The sequence below is a fragment of the Anas platyrhynchos genome, chromosome 1 (assembly GCF_047663525.1).
Source record: "Anas platyrhynchos isolate ZD024472 breed Pekin duck chromosome 1, IASCAAS_PekinDuck_T2T, whole genome shotgun sequence".
Lineage (NCBI taxonomy): Eukaryota > Metazoa > Chordata > Aves > Anseriformes > Anatidae > Anas > Anas platyrhynchos.
In genome coordinates, this window is record NC_092587.1 from 71,182,294 (window position 1) to 71,202,847 (window position 20,554).

At 36.6% G+C, this 20,554-nt stretch overlaps 1 long non-coding RNA gene across 1 annotated transcript; it reads left to right on the top strand.

The window, feature by feature from the left end:
• Window positions 1-691: 691 nt before the first annotated feature.
• On the top strand, window positions 692-15,455 carry LOC106017683 (uncharacterized). Its single transcript, XR_005266315.2, has 3 exons — window positions 692-929; window positions 1,033-1,359; window positions 1,769-15,455. It is a non-coding gene; the product is annotated as an uncharacterized lncRNA (long non-coding RNA).
• Window positions 15,456-20,554: the final 5,099 nt, after the last annotated feature.

Sequence of the window (20,554 nt, forward strand, 5' to 3'; positions counted from 1 at the left end):
CAATCTGGCTCAGCGAGAGGAGGAGGAGGAGGAGGAGGAGGAGGAGGAGGACGTGAGCTAGCGAAACGCAGAGGGCCAGAGCTGATGATGAAAGAGGCACGGCCCTGCGCGAGCAGGCCCGGGCCCCGGGAAGAAACGAAGCGGCACCGCGCCGGGCTACACGGCGATGTCGCCCGGCTAACGAAGCTTTTAATTGGGGGGTGGGATAGGAGGGAAGGCCCTAGGAAAATATCTTTCGGGATTTAGAGTGGGGAGCGCCAGGTTCCTCTGGTTTGCCCCACCTAGGTATGGGAAAGCACTACGTGAGGACCGCCAAAATGCGGCACGAGAAACGCACCGAGCTGCAAATGGAGATTCAGAGGAGGAGGAGAGAAAGAGAGGAGGAAAAAAAAGAAAAGTAAATGCTGCATGTGACAAAAAAGCTCGGTGATTTTGTTTTCTCATGCCCTTACTTCTAAACCAGCTGCACAGCCAAGCTCAGGCTGCTTGGCCCTTATAACTATCTTGGCACAGAGTCAAAAGCTGATAAGCATTTGGGCGAGACAGCTCAACTGCTGTGCTGGAAGAAAAACAGCTGCCATGATTGCTGTTTGATTGAGAGCGCTTACACATACTCACAAAAAAAACATATCGGACTGCAAAGACGGGCCACAAATGCCTGAGGATTCAGCTTCAGAGGAGCAACGCACATTTTCCCCCCTTTAAAAAAAAAAAAAAAAAAAAAAAAGTTTTATATAGTTTTTCCTCCATTTGCCCTCCCCCTTTTTTTAAAGAAAACGTACTGCGTAGACTTGCTTTTCTTCTTCCCATCCCCCCTCCATAACCTCAAGCAAACTCAAGGAATTGTGCCAAAAGTCCCGTTGCTAGTTACCAAGTGCATTTTTTTAAACGTCACTTTCTTTCCCTCATGCTTGCCATGGAATATGCAAGTAAGATAATCTTTCCATTACTTACAAAAAGTAATTAAAAAAGGAAAGGAACTTCTAGCAAACCTTCCTTTTTCTGCCTTTTTTTTTTTCTCTTTCTCTGAAGGGGCAAAAGAAGGGAAACGAGGGGGAGAAGAATATTTTTTCTCTTTGCAGAGTCCAACATTTGGCTTTGTCCATTTGTGGCAGATCACTGTAACGCTATTGTAAAACAACTTCCTGCCCCTTTTGGCTCCGGTTCCAGAAGCTACTAGGCTAAGTTAATAGCACAAACTTTTTTCCCCCCTACCGAAGAAGAGAGACCAAAAAAAATCCTGCAAATTATTTTCCCCCTTTTCTGGCTAATGGACTCATAAGGTGAACTCATGGCAGCTCTTTAAGAATGTTACACAAGAGACATCGCTACCTCAGCTGGATAATTCGAGCTGAAAAGGTGGGGTCATTATAAGTGTACATGTATCTGTGTCTGTGTATGTCTATTCATTTTAATTCTGTAATTTTAAGTTGCAAGTCTTAATACCATCAGGTGGATAATGAGTTAAGCTGCTTCATCTGTTGTACTAATTTGTGTATCTATCATAGCACAGATCATTGGTTTAGCATATACAGTCTCCTACTTTCCAATTGCTTTCGTTCTCTAAGGTGGCCTGCCTCTCTCTCTACTCCCTCCCCTCCTCTAAATGCTTAGTCCAATGAAAATACCCACCTAAGGCTTCTAAACCCTTCCTGCTAGAAACTGGAGATGTTGCAGTCTCTATGCTATGAGCCAAAAAGGAGAAAATAAGGCCTCCACAACTTGCTCTCTCATGATCTCTCTCTCTCTCCCTCTGTTTCTCTCATAGCAACAGCATTTCTTGGTACGCCTGCTTTGGCATACATCAGCATTTCTACCCGTCCAAGTGTCCTTTTGCGTCACATCTCGCCATTTCACTCAACCAATGAGATCTCCGTGTTGCAGTAAAAATATATATACTTTTTCTGTTATTGGTATATTCAAAAATTTGTTTATGTGCTTTCCTAACAAAAAATGTTCTTCAGCATTTGATTTGCCCTGTGTGAAGAAAAAAAAAAAAAAAAAAAAAGAGAGAGAGACTGTACAGGATTCAGCCTTGAAGAGTCCTCTTTGTGGAAAATATATTACCGTAAGAAAAAAGGGATTGCATGGTTACTTAAGGAAAGTCGTAGTTGTCCCCCTGATTTAATGTTTATTTTGCTTATGCTATCATTGGTGTTCTTTTAAAATAGTTAGGCAGTTTCAACTAACTGGAAAAGTCAATACCATGTGTTTCTAAGACTTTGTAAAATACTCCAAGGGAAAAAAATAAAAAGATATTGATGTTTTATTCCTCTAAATATTGATCAAGAAATTATAAAAAAAAATGCAATGGAAAATTGAGTTTCTATTTCTCGTAACTCAGATCCCATCCAGAGAGGCTGCTCTCTAACCTTCTGCTTAGAAATGCACGATCCTGCAAAACGGAGCAGAGGTCTTCTCAGGTTTTTTCTACGATGTATTTCCCTCTTACATAAACTCACAGTCTTCTAAAAATAAAGTATTTAAATGATCAGCTGTGGTAATGACAGTGACAAAGCTTTAATGCTATTTACAATAGCTTGTAAAGCAGCCATCCCAAGAGCTGCATGCACTCTGCCTAACTGATAAGACTGGCAAAAGCAAGAATTACTAAGAACAGTGTATCCTGCGTTTGACGGGACACACTTTCCACCTATACATCATAAAGCGTATTAAAACCCTTTTCATTGTTTTCAGACATGACACAGTAACTGTGAATACATTCTATTAAAACACACAATATTAGCTAAGTGTAGAAAGCATAGTGTGGCACATGTGGGTTTCTTAGAACTGTCTGGCTGTGCCACATCTTGAATGACTACTGCAGTGACATATTTAGAGACCCTCTGTTGCACATTTTTATCCAGCCTCAAATCTCAAGAAAATGCACAACCACTGGCATTCTGAGGAGAATAAACATTTCTTTTGTAAGCCAAGTATATGTTTTACGGTTTACCCTTACCATCTTTTCTCTCTCCCTCCCCCCCCCCCTTTTTTTTCAATAGTGTGAAACCACAACATGTTTTTAATATTTATTTTTTGAGAATTACAGTAAAAACAGACTCAAGACTATCAGGATGTAACTGACAAGATAATTAAACAGCAACTTTCCCACAAAGTTTTATGTCACACCTAGTAATTCTGAACTCTTCTAATAACTGAGGTATCTGTTGTGCACAGGCTGTGGAGGATACGTATTCATACATTCTGGGTGGTGAAAAAGTAAAAGCAAGCAGAACTTCTGGATAACAGACTTAGCAACAGATAGCCATAGTGTCCAGCTAAAACTCTTATCATTTTTGTTTAAAAATAATGACATGACATTCGTGATAGTATTTATTTTAACAGACATGCACAGATGAGAATGTTAACCCTGCACAGAAGAGAAGAGATTACATGGGATAGTACATTCAACAACTTTTGATGCCGATGTAATATAGAAGACAACTATTTTTTAAGGAAGAATTAAATTCAAGTATATAAATAACTTAGCTGGCAGTGTTTTATTTGCATTTAATAGGATTTCTAAATGACTCTTCACCCTTTCTCTTGGACACTATTTTCAGCACATTATTTATTATTCTATATATATAAATATAAATACATATCTCCCTATTCTTTTACTTTCTGTACCTCTTTTTTTCTCACTTTTTGTAAAAATGTGAAGGCACCTGAGTTTCACCTCTGCTTCTGTCTGTCTCATAACTGAGATAATTCTACTACATTTGGAGGGTTAAAGGTAACTCCTTTACACAGTTGTGGCTCAGACTCATTCACTGTAAGTTATCCTTCTTTACACAAGACACACAAATGCATTGTATGTGTCACCATAGCTGTAAAATAAGATTGCAAGTCATCTAATTTTAGGTTACTACAGTACTAAAAAGATAAGGATTCAGAAAAGCAATTAAGTGAAGTCTAACTTGCAGGCTTCACTTAAGAGAAATGGAATTCCAAAAAAACAAAGTGGAAGAATTATTTCAACATTAATTATCCGTGAATAAATTTAAATAACATAAATGGTAATATGGTGACAGTTTTGCACTGAAGTTTGCTTATACTATTACATAATTTTATAACCCTTTTCTTTCCTCTTATCACAAGTTCTGTCTATTGGAAACTCATTAATAGATACTTCTGCTAATACACTAATTCATCGTCTTGTATTTTAAGAAGAAAAATAGTCTGTGTTTTATGCAATACAGGCAACAAACTATCTCTGAAGAGATCTGTGATTTTTTCTTTCTAAATAATATAGATCATTTTCAAGATTGGATGTTTTCCAATCTAACAACCTCCAGAAATGTTTAATAAAAAATTAGCAGGTATGTTTTTGTTGTTGTTGTTGTTGTTTTTGTTTTTTTAAGAAAAATAATCCTACCAAACATGTTAGACTTTTAGGATAAAGCCATCCATAAGAGTGCAAACTGACATTTTTGAATTTTTACTTTCAGTATCATTAAAGTAATTCCAGTATATCTTATAAGAATTATCACTAAGAATTGCTATACTTAACATTTGGAGAGCATTTATTTTTAAAGACACTTTCCACAGATGAAAAAAAAAATAAAATAAATAAAATAAAAGCAGTCTTGCCTGTTGTTCTCTACAGGGATCGAAGGTGCTCTGTGGGATTATACCTGTACTTCACAGAAAGGACACTTTATAGAAAGCAAGTAATTACATATTGTATAGGTTGGGAAAGTTCTATTCTACTGTTGAATTAACTCACATTAATTCCAGTGGATCAGTGGTGTATTAATTTAAGGGGGAAAAACATTCAAATACCAAATAAAGACAATTTTGAAGTAAGCAATTCCAAACTGTAAAGGCATTGCTGAAGAAGGATGTATTTCCAACATCCTTTCCTACAAAAACATAATGAACCATTTTGCAAAAACATTTCTTTCAGTACACTGTATTTTAACATTAATGTTTTACAGCAAACTTGGCATTAAACCGGTATCAACACAAATGAAAATCTGGCAGTAGGACAATTTTTTTTTTAAATCTTTATTTTTTTCAAGGAAAGAAGGCATTAAACAGTGCATGGCATTAGCAGTTTTTTAAAGAGTGTTACCAACACAATTTTGTTTATCTTGCAACTATTTATTTATTTTTTACTATACAAAGCTGTATGCCCAAAACTGATGGTATTAATATTTTGCTTATATACCATGCTTACTGATGAAAATTTACATCACAAGCAACAAATCAGAGCCCAAGATAAGATTTTATTTGCTGGCTTCTACTTATTTATCATAAATATGCTACAAAGTTCCCGGAGGCTAATGTAACTGCAGCATGTATTTGTGAAGTAGGTGCAGGCTGGAAATTAAGCAGCGGTACACTCACATCTAGTTTAGATAAGAAAAAAGCTCCTCAGCTGTAAAGCATCACCATTTTCTTTTATTGACGATGTAACTAAGCTTTAAAATACACCCAGCTTCCCCTGGTCATACCAATTCATGCTCTGACGGACTGCAGCCTATTCTTCACACCGAGCAATGATGGTGCAGTTCCATGCTGCAGATTGCTGTTTCCTGCTCTTTTTTGGGAGCCCACGGCACTCCTGGACCCTGGCCCTGCTCACCTGGGCCGGCCTGCAGCCCCTGCAGGTGCAAATGCCCCCAAGTCCCCAGCTCCCCATGCCACTCAAAGGGTGCCTCCTGGGGGCTCTTGGTCCTGGCTACCACGCGCAGCAGGCATTGGCCAGCCCAGGAGTCAGCAATGGCCACCAAGGGTTTGTGACTCCGACAGAAAAAGCAGAGACTTCCCTCATCTGCAGGACCTCCAGCTACGCTCAGAGGGAAAAGAGACAGCACTCTTCCTAGGAAATGCGACATTTCACATGCAAAGCTCACAACCTAGAAATGTCAAAAGACTCTTACCATCCACTGTTACTGCACCTTTGGCAGTGACTGACATCTCCAGTTCCCCAACTACAAATACTCTGTTCTGTCAATACTTTTCTCCTGAATTCACTAGGAACGTGGAGTTAAAACAAGCTATTGGATTTTAAAACACACCACCCCTCTGTTTATTTAAATAGGCAGGTCTGCTTGAAGTTGGATGCCCTGCAGAAACAGCTACAGGGAGGGGGGGAAGGGGGGGGGGGGGAAGAGAATTAGAAAAAGGAAAGAGAGAAAGAGAGAGAGAAAGAAAAGGTAAATATCTTATTGAAAAATAATAATATTCTATTTTTTAGAGAAGGATAAGCTGCAAAAAGTAAGCAAATGCACACAGTGACATCTGTACTGAAAATTTTAAATTTCTCAGGTCTGTAAATAAAAGGGATTAAAATACTTTCAATATAGCAAATTACTCATAGGCTTCTCAACTAGGCAAGTACTGTCAACTCGACCAAGTTTTGTGATATGTTAAGAGTATCTGATTTTTAATTGCAATAGTGTACTACACTGCTGAACAAAGTAAATTGCAGTGGGAACAGAAAAGGAAACATACTATGGAAATTGCCATGTGCTTTTTTGTACTGAAATATTAGTAAAGGTGAAAAATACGCATATGTTGGAAAAAAATAAAAAGGGTTGTCCATTTTTATAACATATTCATAGCATAGTTGCAATTTAGTACATACAAAAATACTTAATCCAGAATGGTTGTAGACAGAGAATACCCAGGTACATTATCACTTTATGAGCTGAATATTAGTATCATATCTATTTTATATAGGCAATTTTATTCTTACAGTTAAATTAAATATTTCTTTTTAACCCTTTAAAACTAAAATATATGGTACATTAGATGCATCTTAGATTCATCTGTCTCACTTGGATATCTAAAATATTACTGGAGTTTCAGAGTGTAGCAGAGTATATTGGCACTGGTAAATTTAAATCCCTCTTAGAAAAAATCTCATAACATGAACAATATTGACACATTACCATTACTGTTATTACCATAAAATATAATGTCGATGGTATAACAGCCCCATTGAAAGTATTAATGTATTTATTTGTGCAGATAGTACAGGCTTTACATTCTTTATTGCAAGCAAAAAAAAACCACCATCTTCGATTCAATACTTTATAAAACTTGTGTTTCATGAACTATCTTCCTGGGAATCATTTTTTCCCCTCCGTCATGTTATACACGTTATAAAGTTGTCACACTTGTATTCATTATCAAACTTCTTACACTTTGAAAAGATGTCTAAATTTACATATTCAGCTTTAACAGTATTCTGCAATTTTTCAGTTTTAGTAAACAAAATGTCACACACATATGCAATTCTGTATTTCCTTTGTCTAGAAATATGTATTCCCATACAGAGATACATTTAAGCATTCTGTGATACATATACACATGCATTTCACATTTGACAAAAATGACAGAATACATATAAAGATTCTTAGAAGATTTGAATGGGCTACTACCCCACTCCCAAATACATGCTGTGAACAATGCACAGCATTATGAAACTTGCAGCAGTGGAAGTTCAAGCGAACTCCACTAACACCAGCTGCAGTGGTGCACTTTTGGCTGTGGAGCTCAAAAGCAGATGTAGTAGCAAGGCCTCAGTCTGGAATATCACTGTCTCAATTGAACCATTTATGTTTTTATGGAAAGAAGAGACTTTTGCATTCTGTTACCTTGGCATTAGATATCATGTAAACTATTTTTAAAAAGAGAGTGTCATTTTGGTATTGTCTGCAAACCAGTCGTTTATGGGAAAAAAATATTTCTTTGTAATTTCTCATTTTACTTTGTAAAAGACTAATCAACATCCATGTATGCCATAATTTAATATGCATTATTTTAATGAAGCTTATTGCAACCTGACGAAGCTTTTACAAACACTTTTATAAGCAAAATATTTACTTGGGTTTTTACTGTGCTATTGATGCTAATAAAGTGCAATACAAACGATAATACTGGCATCACCAAAAAAAAATTAAAAGAGAAAATTGTGAAAAACTGCTTCCAGACTTTCCTAGTGAGCTATTTTTTGAGTTGTTTAAAAACACTTCCTTTCCAAAATACTGAAAATTCTCAGGGGATATCAGTGACTAATCCATGGAAATTTTAAGTTTCCAACTTAACCATTTTTTGCCAGGGCATAAACACATGTTAGTGGAGATTTTAGGTGGATGATAAAAGCATTGAGATCTTAAAAGGTCAGCTTTTAATTTTATATTCCCAGAACACATTATTAACAGAAACATCATGCAATCATTTTTTTCTTGGTCCACTAAAAAAAACAACTATACAGTGTTGTTTTTTTTTGTTGTTTGTTTGTTTGTTTGTTTGTTTGTTTTCTAGTGCAAACAAGCAACTTAATAAGAAAATCATGGAAGGAAAAAAAAAAAAAAAGACAGACATCTTTTGTCTCCTGGCAACAAGACAGTGAGACTCTCCCTGACTCAATTAGAAATACATCTGCTTTTCAAAAACTTTTAAAGCCAAATACCAAAATCAAAGTTGTCATCCAAAGCCTAAATAGCTTCCATCATTTAGCTGTAAGAAAAGGAAACAATTCCCCCTCCACCCAACAACTGTTTTAAAAAAATGTCATACTTCATTCTCTTCTGTGTGTATGTGCACAAATATATGTATGCTGTGTGTAATATGGTAGACCTACTCATGAGATATGTATGTATTTGTATATGTGCTTGTATAGTCTTGTGTTACAACAGGCCAGCAAGTGTAAAGACTATTAGAGTAAGACTGTTCTCTTTATATTATCTTGCTCAGTATAAATCACAGTAATTTAATAATGCAGCCTAAAAATTACTAATAAAGGGTTAAATTTGAATTTTAAAAGGAAAATCGTGGGCGACATCGTTTAGAACTAATTGTTTTTTTCTAGTTACACAAATAAACGTGGCATTTAGAGAATGTCAAAATATCTAAAATGTAGCATAAGAACTATACAAAAAAGTTGGTACTATATCCGCACTAATTTTATCCCTTCAACATTATCATAACGGCTCACCACTACATTCAGGAAACGTGTACAACCAACTAACTGTTCTGTAACTACCTGAATTTAAGACCTTTAAGACCCTTAATAGACCTGAAACAATTAGGGAAATAAAGATAAGGTATTTCATCTACTAACTCACTGCACACACAAACCAGAATTTTGTTCCAGCACTCAGCTGGCAGTGCTGTGAGCTTTCAGCACAGAGGAGATAGCAAAACAGACACTTGAGATTCATCGTGGGGATTTGCAAAACACAATTTTGCTTTAATACTATACTTACACACATGCTCAGATAGCAAATGGCTATCCCATTCGTACAGAGGAAAATTTTTATAGCAATTACAGATTTACTGTATTAGTGTTCACCTTTTACTGGCCAGCAACTGGCCAAAACCTTAATCAGGGTAAGAAATTTAATCCATTGGAAAAGACCATTTTGTGCTGGAACTACTGTGTTATTCTACCCTTTGTCTTTGCGTTTCCCTAGCAGGGAACGCCATTTTGAGGCTGTCATACATTTTTCTGTCCAAAGTGGATAATGCCTGTGGAAAGCATAAGGGTGGTATTCTCGTACCGCAGAAAAATGTAATACAGCAGTATCACAGGGAAGAAGCATTTTTATTTTTACAGGTGCAACTGAAGTCTCTCTTTTATTTTCTGTTCACCCCAATATTAATTTTAAACTTCACATCCATAACTGTATGATACACAGCTATCTATACATGCAGCATTTTGAAACTTTAACATAATATACTTTAACATGTATATTTTTAATTCAAGTACTTAAAGGAAAGAGGTAGAAGAAGAGACTTTACCTAAAGACAAAATGAGCAAATAAGCATTTACTTCAAATGAATTTTACTAAGTTAAAATGGGCCTAAATTTGTATCTGATAGTCCAGTATTTAGAAAAAGATTTAAAAAAAAAAAAAAAAGTAAAGAATAGGCTCAGGGATTTCTACAATACATCTGAATCCTGATCAAACTCATGCTCTACCAGACAATTTTTTAATTTTTAATTTTTCTTTCCTTAGAAATATAGCAAATCATTGTCTGAAAAATCAAAAAATAATAATAAAAAAAATCAATGGGTAACAGAAATGGCTTAATATTAAAGGCAGAACAGGCAGGTGTACAACGGTTGCTTACAGAGGATACTGTTTAATATGAATAGTTTTTACTTAGTTTTCACTGCAGGGGTCACATTTGATATCAAACGATTTTGATAAAGTAAGTTTAGAAAAAATAATGTAGGAGTTCACATCTCTAATTTCAGTAACATTTTTGTCTAGGAAATAAGAAAAGTCTTGAAAAGACCCTCTTAAGCTTTATAAGGTATATAATAAATACTGATAGAAATAGTAATAGTAATGCCAAGGACTCAAGTTCACACAGTAAAATAGACTATATCCTGCTCTTTTCACGCAAACTTTGCCAGGCATAAAGCTCTTTTTAAACAGTAGTGGGGGGTAAAAAAAGGGAAGGAGGGAAAAGATAACTTTACCACAAATATCTTGAGAGGTTTTACTCAGGTGTATCCACAGCAGAAAAACTCCTAAAAGCTCCACTCATTAAGAAGCTTTTGGAGGAAGCACTTTTACTACCACATCTTAGTGTATTACCATACCATATTTAATATACTCAGAAAAAAAAAAATGCTTTCTTTTAAAGCAGGCACATATAATACTTATTCTAGGGTTCCAATATATTTTTGAGGGAAAAAAAAAGTATTTTAAAATTTGAATACTGGTGAAATGTTTTCTTTATTTTAATTTTAGTCTAAGCAGCTGTCCACATTAAAATTCTCTTACAAATCTTCAACTCCAGACAAAACACAATCCCACCAGTGTTTTAAGGCAAAACAAACAAACAAAAACAAAAATCAAAAAAACAATCCCACAACAAAAATAAATGCAACCGACGTTGCCTTGACACTTTCTTTAGTCTTTAAAATCCTGCAAATAACAGAAAAGCAACACCACTACTGAAAAACACATGGTGAAAGTGCATAGACCTTGTATTTTCATTAGTAAACACATTAATTTTAACTAATGAACATAAGTGAAGAATATATGCATGCTAACCTGACAATATTATTTTTACTGAACAATGGGTACAGTAGGCATAGCTTTCCCCTCTAGCTTCAATTAAAATCTAAAGCCGGGAGTCTTGGGGAATTTCAAGTAACAAATAAAGGGAACAGAAGGGGTGGTTTCAGTATTGCTGTATTCAGCATCGCTTGCTACTTACATACTAACTCTGTGCTTTTCACATTTAACTCAGCTTTGAATGTAAGTTGTTTTTTTTTTTTGTAAGAAAGATATTTGAGTTGCTTGGCCACTTTTTTGTTTAAATAGCTTATTTTGCTGTATTTCAGAATAAATATAAGAGCAGACAATTTGAAGTGTTTGCTAAAATAACAAAACTTCAAGAAAAGTAAGGGAAATATGTTACCATTTTACTTGAAATGACTGGAATGCCAAGAAAATGATTAAAATGAGGAGAGAGAAAGAGAGAAAGAAAGACAGAAAGAGAAAAAAATGTTGTCTCACACAAGAGAGAGTCACAAGACTCTGTATTGGGCAAATCCATATTGCAGCACATAATCTGAAGGAGGAGCAAAAAGGAAAAAAAAGAAGGCTTGGAAGTCTGCAACAGTTAAAGAAAGCAGTGTGCTCTCTTCTCCAGAGAGGAGCCTGGTAGAGAAGGCAGATCTGCGCAGCAAATGAAGCAGCACTACTCTATCCAGCCCTGCCCTGTGAAGAACCCGAGGAGCAGGATGCTCTAGGCAAGGCAGAGGTGCTGTGGACATCCAAAGCAGCTAAAGCCTCCAGCTCCACCAATGTGGTATGTGTCCAAAACCATAGAGAAGAGGCAGATGAAGAAAAGCCTATTGCATGGCTTTCTGCTCGTTGCTCAAGCAGCCTAAAAGGAGTAAGGAGAAACAGAACTGCAGACACCACAGCAGCTAGTATCAGCAGCAACATCCCCAAAGCCAGCAATAAACCCACCCTGCACTGCATTATGCCAATAGAGCAGCCTGTCAGTGATGTACAGCAACATAAAAAGAGAAAAAGCCAGTAAGCCCTGAAATGCCTGAGCCTAAGAGCTAACACGTAACTTTACTGCGATGGTATGTTTAGATAGAGTTGTGTCTACAGTTGTACAAGCATCAAAGCTTATTACTGTAGTATTACTTATTTTTGTGACGGCAACATTTTAATTTCAGCCCATGCACACACATCCCTTCTGTGCTCAGTGCTAACCCTGCTGGGCTTTAGACAACTTGCCTGTCATCAGCAATTAAGGCCTTTTTTTTTTTTTTTTTTTTGGTAACAGAAAGGAATGTGGAAAAGAAGTATTTCAACGGACGGTGTATCTCAAGATATATGTGCAGTTTATTTTTATGATCTATCCTTTTATTTCACAGATATTACTGCTGAAGAAGAAAAGCACATAGAGCTGAAAAATAATAAATATCTTTCAGTGAAAGGTGATGGTTGTCTGTGTGACTTTTCCAGATAATTTATCTCAGCTACTATGTTTACGTATGTCCACTGGTCACAGCAATTAAAATTGAGATGAATCACATTCTGCCACCAATTGCTTTTGAAGCCAACAACTTAAAACAAAAACCAATTTATTTTGCATAAAACTAATGATAAATATGAGAAATCCCTAGTTCACCTTAGCTTAGTATCCTACACTTCACTAAGCTTGGTTTCAGAAACCTCCGTGCATGTATTTATGTCACACGACACAAAGAAAGTGTTATGCAAAAGGTGATGAGTACAATCTGATAGGACACAGCATCATGTTTCTTTGCAATCTGAATGAAAACGGTAATACTTTGAGATGCAGCTCTGACCTGGGAGGCCTAAGTTCAATGCTGCAACTGCCACGCCATTTTTCTCTTAAAAGAAAGAGAAATTTTGCACTTTTCCCCTCACCTAACATGCCTTCCCTTGGAAAAGGCCGGCGGGGGGGAAGAAGTGAAAGGGTAAAAAAAAAAGAAAAGGGAAGGAAAAAGTGCGAAGGCCCCAGGCAGCGCGACGGAGTCTCTGGCGGCAGGGTGGCAGGCCTCAGCGAGGGGGAGCCGCGGCGTCCCCGCGGCACGGCCCGGGACGCTGCCATTCCCCGCCAGCACGCGCCGAAATTAGTTCTCGATTTTGTGGTGGCCCTCGGAGAGCAATTCCCATTGAGCGGGGAACAAAGGCCGCGACCCCGGGGTCAGAGTGTAATGCAGGAAGCATGACCTCCCCTTTGTTCACAACAGCACTGTTTACTCTGCCTAAGTAAAGATCACCAATACATTAACTAAAGAGGATTTAAAAGGTCATATCCCCAGGGATGGAGCTCACGCAAGTGGCAACTCTCTTCAGTCACTAAATCATTCCACTTTTTTTTTTTTCTTCTCTCCACTCCTTCAAAATAGAGACACCTTCAGCCGCCAAGGCTCAATGGCGTATTATTTCCTGGGCAAAAATACATACAAAATTCATGCCGTCTTCCTTCCAAATCCAGGCTTTTTTACACATAGTTAAGTGAGCTGTTTTGAAAAGTTTTTAAAGTTAGCAAAATATTTTAAGTGAAAATGACCACCTCAGTACACTTGGTTTTCACATCTTTTGAAAATTTGAGTTATGAAACTGTTTGGGTCTTAAAACAGTCATTAAAAAGTGTAATCTTTTGTAGCTACCATAAAATGTGAATTTTAAAATAAGCTGCAGTATACAAATAAAAAAAAAAAGTGTTTGATGCTGGAGAATGTAACAGCCAACTTCAGGATCATTCACTTGTTAGGAAAGGGGAGAGGAGAGGAAACAGGAAAATAAAGGGAAAATACATTGCTTACGAGAAATCACGTACACTGCTAGCTAGGCTTCATCAGGCTATATAAGCACTTACTTTTTGCTGTTGAGCTGTTACTAACTTGTTTATAATATCTTACAACAATATTGTTAAATTTGGGATACATCAACAGAAGCATCTCCTGGAACAGCTGCATTAATGCTGGGTTGGTAACACACAGGAGCCAACGTGGACAGTTAGCACACTGGACTTTTTCACCTTCCCATTCTCTCCTCTAATGCTGTGGCCTGTTGGACTATCCCAAATTTCTGCTTTGTGCCTTGGCTTCCTCATCTGTGGTGACACTGCTCACCAGGATGCAGTTGTTGCCATCAGTTACTCAGCCAGGATGGGAGAAAGAACACATGGAAGGGAGTGGTTTAGATTAAGATATTTTCCCCTCAACCGTCACAGAGAAACACTTCTGATGAAGCTAAACATTGCTAAAATCTTCAGAAGAAACTTACTCCAGGAGTAAGGCCAGGCATGGGGATATGCTGGTCAAAGTCTTTGCAGCAGGGAGCTCAGCACCACAGACAGACCTCCACAGGGGCCAAATGCAGGTGGAATGAGCACTACATTACCCACCGTGCCAGCAGATTGTGCAAGGAGGCCCAGGAGCGCCAAGCTCCAAAACAAGGTCCTGCAGCAGCACAATACAGGACTTCACTACATGAAGACAGGAGTGAGGGTGACTTTCAGTTCTCAGATACTTTGTGCAAAAGAGCTATTTTTGAATCTACCACAACACATGCAGCTTTCTAGTCTCTGGCAACATGAATTAATGCATGAAGTGTCTCATTCCAAATGTAGCAAGCTGGGGTCTCATTATATCCAGCCTGCATGTACACTCTGCCCCTTCCACTCTCTTACTAGCCCTGCATCCTCAAGAACCAGGCAGGATGAAGAAAGAAGATTCTTTGCACTTCTCCTCGGGATATTTAAGAAATAACTTCTCCTGTTTGCAGGCTTCTTCATAGCAGGAACCCATGCATTTCAAATTGTTTTATAAGGAGTTGAAGAGAGAAATGAAATCAAGAATCCAATAAAAATAACATTACATTTGCTTTATTGTATTTTCTGTTCAAGAAAACTTGCCACCACTGTTCCTCGCTCCTGCTGTTTCTGGTCTTTCCTTTCTCCAGTAGAAAGAGGGTGAAAATTATTGTCATCAAGAAAACTGAAAGGAAAAAGTCTTTGTAGTATGCATGTCACACTGGAATGCACAAGGCTCACCAATGAGACAGATGGCTCACAACTAATTCCAAAGTGGCCAAACATAAAAGGAGAAACTTCCAGACCATGTGTTTGCATCAAGACATTCCCACCGCAGGTGGGTGAAGGACTGGCACTCCTATACGTTTTCTCACCTCTCCACTTCTGTGTCCAGAACCTCTGTATCTATTCATGCAGTGAACAGATACAATGACTGCTGTTCCGCAAAATCTAGTATAAAATTACTAGATTTATATTGGGCTTTATTACACAAGGGGTCAAAGAAAAAACACTGGAGTCAGAAAGCTTTGACGGACAAGTTTAGAAAAGTCAGTGTCCGTAGCAAAACGAGCACCTCAAGAAAAACAGAAGTATACAACAGGTATTTAAAATAAACTACTTGGAAATCCACTACCATATTGTCAGGTTGTATGTTTATCAGATCCTCCCATTGACTTACATGGAAACACTTTGCTGTTATGCATGAAAGATTATGCAGGCATAGTGTATCAGTCAGAAATAAAGGCTAACAAAATCTTTAAACACAGAAGTAGTAGGTGGACAAAGGCAAACTGCATACCAAGAAAAGCTCTGTAATAGGCTGAGACAAAGAGGTACCTTTTCCCAAAACCAAACAGCACAGAACTGAAACTAGTAGGACAAAGAATATACTTAGAAAGTAATATTTAAAATCGAGATTAGGAGAATAAGGACTGAACCAAAGAATCAAAGACATAAGGACAATTTATTGACATACATTAGAAGCAGGAAGACTGCACAATTTTCTGGTAGGTTTGAAATAGTACTGGAAAACGAAGGGAGTGAATAAAGAGGAGGGAAAACACTGCAGAAAAGGTAATTGCTGATTATGACCTTGAGATGTTTTGTCATGCAAAAGCGTAAACTCACCCTTTCTCACTCTGCATGACCATGTTAGCATTTCTTGGTAGCTGGGTTCTTGATCAAGAGTACTAAAAAGCTCTATACCCACTAATTGTCCCAAGGAAACTCAAGACTGTACCTCCTTCAGTCTGTATGTCCTTCATTTTCCAGTTCTTTCTCCTTCACACCAGCTAACAGCACTATCTATATCCAAAAAGGGAAGTAAAACTACACTCTAAGAAGTTATGGAATAAGATGTTCCTTCTCTAGAACAGGAAAAGAGTTGGAGGAAATATGACTCGGTGACATGGAGTTCTTGTACAGTCCACTTTTTCTGGGTGGAGCAATTGACCCTACCTCTCTGTGCCCAGAAATCCAGGCAGACCCAGAGGCAGCCTTTAGTTTGGAAAGAAGTTGTCAGGCCTAATAGAGGAGGAAACAGTTAAAAAAAAAAAAAAAAAAAAAGTGGTATTAAAGTTATCAAATCGTATTTTCTGAACCCTCTAGACCACAAATCCCATTCATCTGTTCTTCTGCAAGTAAAGGCAGAGAGAGCAGCTGATAAAATAGAAAGTGTTGAAATAACAGGATAAACTAAAAGACGAGACATTTTCAGAAGTAACATACACATGAAGGAACTCTGAGGCATATCAAGCTTGAGGTTAGCATTTCCAAAAAAATGCACTCTCCCATCTGCACAGTGCACAACACTGCTAACATAATGAAAATTGTCTTTTTTAAATTGGAGTGGATCTGCAGAAGAAATTATTATTTATTTGGCCTTTCAAAAGTGCTTTGATAACATGACTTGTATAGACCATAAAGAAAACAGTAATCATAAGCAAAAGTTAGACTCATGATTTAAAATGAGCCAAGCAGTCAAAAGCGAGATGTGGGAATAAAAAGACATTTTAGAAGGAAAAAGTTAACAGTTGTTGCACGTAGAAGCCACACACTTGCATCAGCTTTTAACATCTGTTTAGAGGCCTGGAAAAATCAGCTGTAAAACATAGTGGCACAATTGACACTTGGAGCATATTTGGGTTATTAAAGACGTTTAACAAAGTTGAGCAAATTTAAAACACTATGATAAATATGTATTGTATAATTACTAAGCAAGTCATATTGCAACATTCTTGACAAAGGGGAAAAGACCTGGGTGCCATCACAAGTTAGCAAAAGCTTTCATGTATATGCAGCCCTGTCAAAATAAATGAATATTTTCAATGCATGCAAAAAAGCTCAGAAAACTAAACTGAAAATAGCACCTTTCCAGTATATATGTGCCAGGAAAATACCTTCAAGGAGAATGCTGTCTTACAGTTCTTTTTAGCTTACCTCATTAAAGCTACAGAACTAACAGGAGTGTAAGTGCAGGTGACAAAAATGATTTGTCTCTCAAGAAGACGGCCATAAAACAAGAGAAAGTGACTAAACTGTTATCAAGCATGCAAGCAACTGGGAACACAGAGATGTGCACTTTTGAAGCCAGAACTGTACACTGACTTTTTTTAAACCTATTTCCAGTCTTGGACAGGAGACCATTCAAAGAAATTAAACAAGCAGCAAGTTTAAACTACAGGTCTATATGATCTCACAAAGTGCAGGCTAAGCGTGTGTAAATCAGTGCCATGGTACACTGTGAAGGGACACTGGTGTGACTTTGAAAGAATAAAGTTCTATGTACAGCCTTTAAAAATATAGCGTTCAACTGGACTGTTTGCTGGAAAGCCACTTGCGCAAAGCCATAACAAAGCCATTGACCAAGGAATCTAGCTGGCCCACTTTCTGACAAGGACAGGGTATTCCAGAAGGATCAGATGTTGGTCCTTTTTGTCCTCTATTCTCTTACCAACAACTCCCTATAAGAACCGTCAGAGTAGACAGACATAGCATTAATTAGACTGTGAATCTGATCCAATGCAGTAACTTCTACATTTAAATGTTTCATATGCCAAAACAGTAACAACAGCAACAAAAATCTCAAGAAGTGTAATAAAAATGAATAATTAATCCTTTAAGATAGCTACTGTGCCTAATGCAATTCTACAAATGTATTGCCCAAACTTCACAAAAATACTTAAAAAGTACATATGTTGAGTTAGCCACCTGCTTTTCCTCTCTCTCAATAATTAGCAAGAACTTAAATTATAAGATACTGTTTTACCATACAAATGTTATTCTTTGTTTGTTTTATTATCTTTTTTTCTCCATGCACACATCATTACATGCAAAGAAACATTTAGTAATTATTCCAAGATGTGTGTCAGGTGCTGGCATATTGCCACTTGTACAGTGGTTTGCTACTACACTTAGCCTTCAGTCTTGTGGCTAACGATTCACAATAAATGTGATATTCCACCACAACCCACATGCTGCTATTCTTCAAAAGAAAACAAGGATATATAATTAAGAGATGATGATTCTCAAATATAAGACAGGAGATGATGGAACAGATTCTGTAACCACACCTGAGTGGTTATACTACCATAGAAGTTTCTGCAGCACCACCTTCACTCATAGTATCAGTAAGTCACACATTTTCAAAATACTTGAATAACATTTGATGTAGCAGAGGAAAAAGTAGAGTGGTAATACCACACCACTGCAGAAAAATAACATCTATTACATAAAATTAAGAATGTAAGTAAGCATTATTAACAAATAGCCCTTGTACACAGCGTGACCCAAGTCTTAAAACATATACTATTACTAGAAATACTGTTGACAAATCTCATCCCTCAAGAATTTTTTGCTTTAAAATATTCTCTAAATCTTGTTACAACCTTTCATGATCATTAATATGATAGTTTAATTTAAAAATAATATAAAATAAAATAATATAAAAAAATACAGAGGAAACTGTGTGTATACGTGCCAGTTTAGGGGCTAATGCAGCAGCATTGTGCATGGAAATAAAAATTAAGAACTAATTACAGATCCACTTTAGAGTCTACAAGATCAGTCCCTTGATAGCTATTTGCAACAAACAAAACATCAAACCATTTTCCTTATTGGTCTGAAAATGTTGGAACTATTTTTTGGGGGCTTTGTTATGATTAGTGAAAGAGTTGAGAAATCTGGGGTAAAGCAAAACGCAAATAAAGCTGCTGAACTCAAGTAATAGCTGACCATCCTTTATAAATATGCATTAATATAGGATTAATGAATAAGGTTTAAGAAATAACAGGATTAAATTCTTACTTGATTTATCATTAAAAAAATAAAATAAAATAAATCTGTTTTACCTAAAATTCTTCTTTTTGTAACGATGAAGGACTGCAACTTCAAAGCCAATCTCTGTTTGCATGGCCAGAGCCTCTAAAAGCAGCAGCCGCACCCTTGTCTTCCTCATTTTTTTCTACTGACCATGAAATACATTCTAAGCCAGGCACTGAAAAACAAAACAAAACAAACAAACAAAAAAGAACACAAAAAAAAACTTAAATACATTTTTAATGGACACCAGATACCACATGGCTGATTTAATTAAGCAGATTAAAAACAAATAAGTATATTTGCACACATATATTTGTATTTTCTGTTTCATTTCAAACAAATTTTGTAGGCCTGATTTGGCTCTCTAGTCAAATCACAAGAAACATCATTAAGACATGTTCCGTACTGATGGCAGATTCAAGCCATCTTGCTCTTCCAGAATTTAATATAGCACTTATTTCACTGGTTCTGGAAAAAAATAAATAAATCACAGATCTGAGGCTTTTCAGAGTATCTTGGGACAAGCCTACTGACTTTGCAATAGAAACCAACACAAGACAAGCTTTGAAAAATGTTCCAGAGGTGCTCTCTTCAGTCAGTGGGGTTGCATGGATTTTAATCTGGGAAGATCTGTTTAATTTGGACTTCATTACAGAAAAAAAAAAAAAAGTAATATTTGAATAAAACTTTCTCAGCTTATATATCACTCAACCTCACCCAGACTATTAAACTATTTACATCACTGTACCTTTAAAAGTCAGTATAATACTGCAGAGAGAGTATCACCCAACACATACTTACTGTTGTTGTATTTCATACAATTTATTTCATCAATAATTCTACAGTACATAGAACATTATAGAAATTGATTGTTGCTATAAACTGTTTTGCATATTGTATTATCTGCTGGCTTTAATTTATCATTTAAATGACAGTAATTATACTACATTTCATATTCTATTTAACCACATAGAACAGAAATGCATAGTAATAAACAACTTTTTCCAGTATTTTAAAAACAAAACAAACAAAAACCCACTTATATTCAAATAACCAGCTCCATCGTTCAACAACAAAGCAAAAATACATATTTAGGGGCAAATATGCACAAAGATACTATTGTTCAATTACTATTAGGACTGTGAAAATAATGTAAATTTAAATAAACAAGCAGTTTATTTTAATAACTAAATATGTGACCATAATCTGCATGTTAATGTTATATTTCCCAAAAGAGCAAAGGTAGTGTATGATGCCAAATGCAAAAGAATTTCGTAATCCCACTACCTACTACTTATTTATTCATGTATGATTCCCCAGAAAAACACTCTTATGAACAAATTATGTACTTTCAGTATCAGTAAGGCTGTTCACAGAGGCATTTACATAGTCCTACATCCTAATAGGTTACAAATATACAATTTTGAAATCTTGAAGCCTG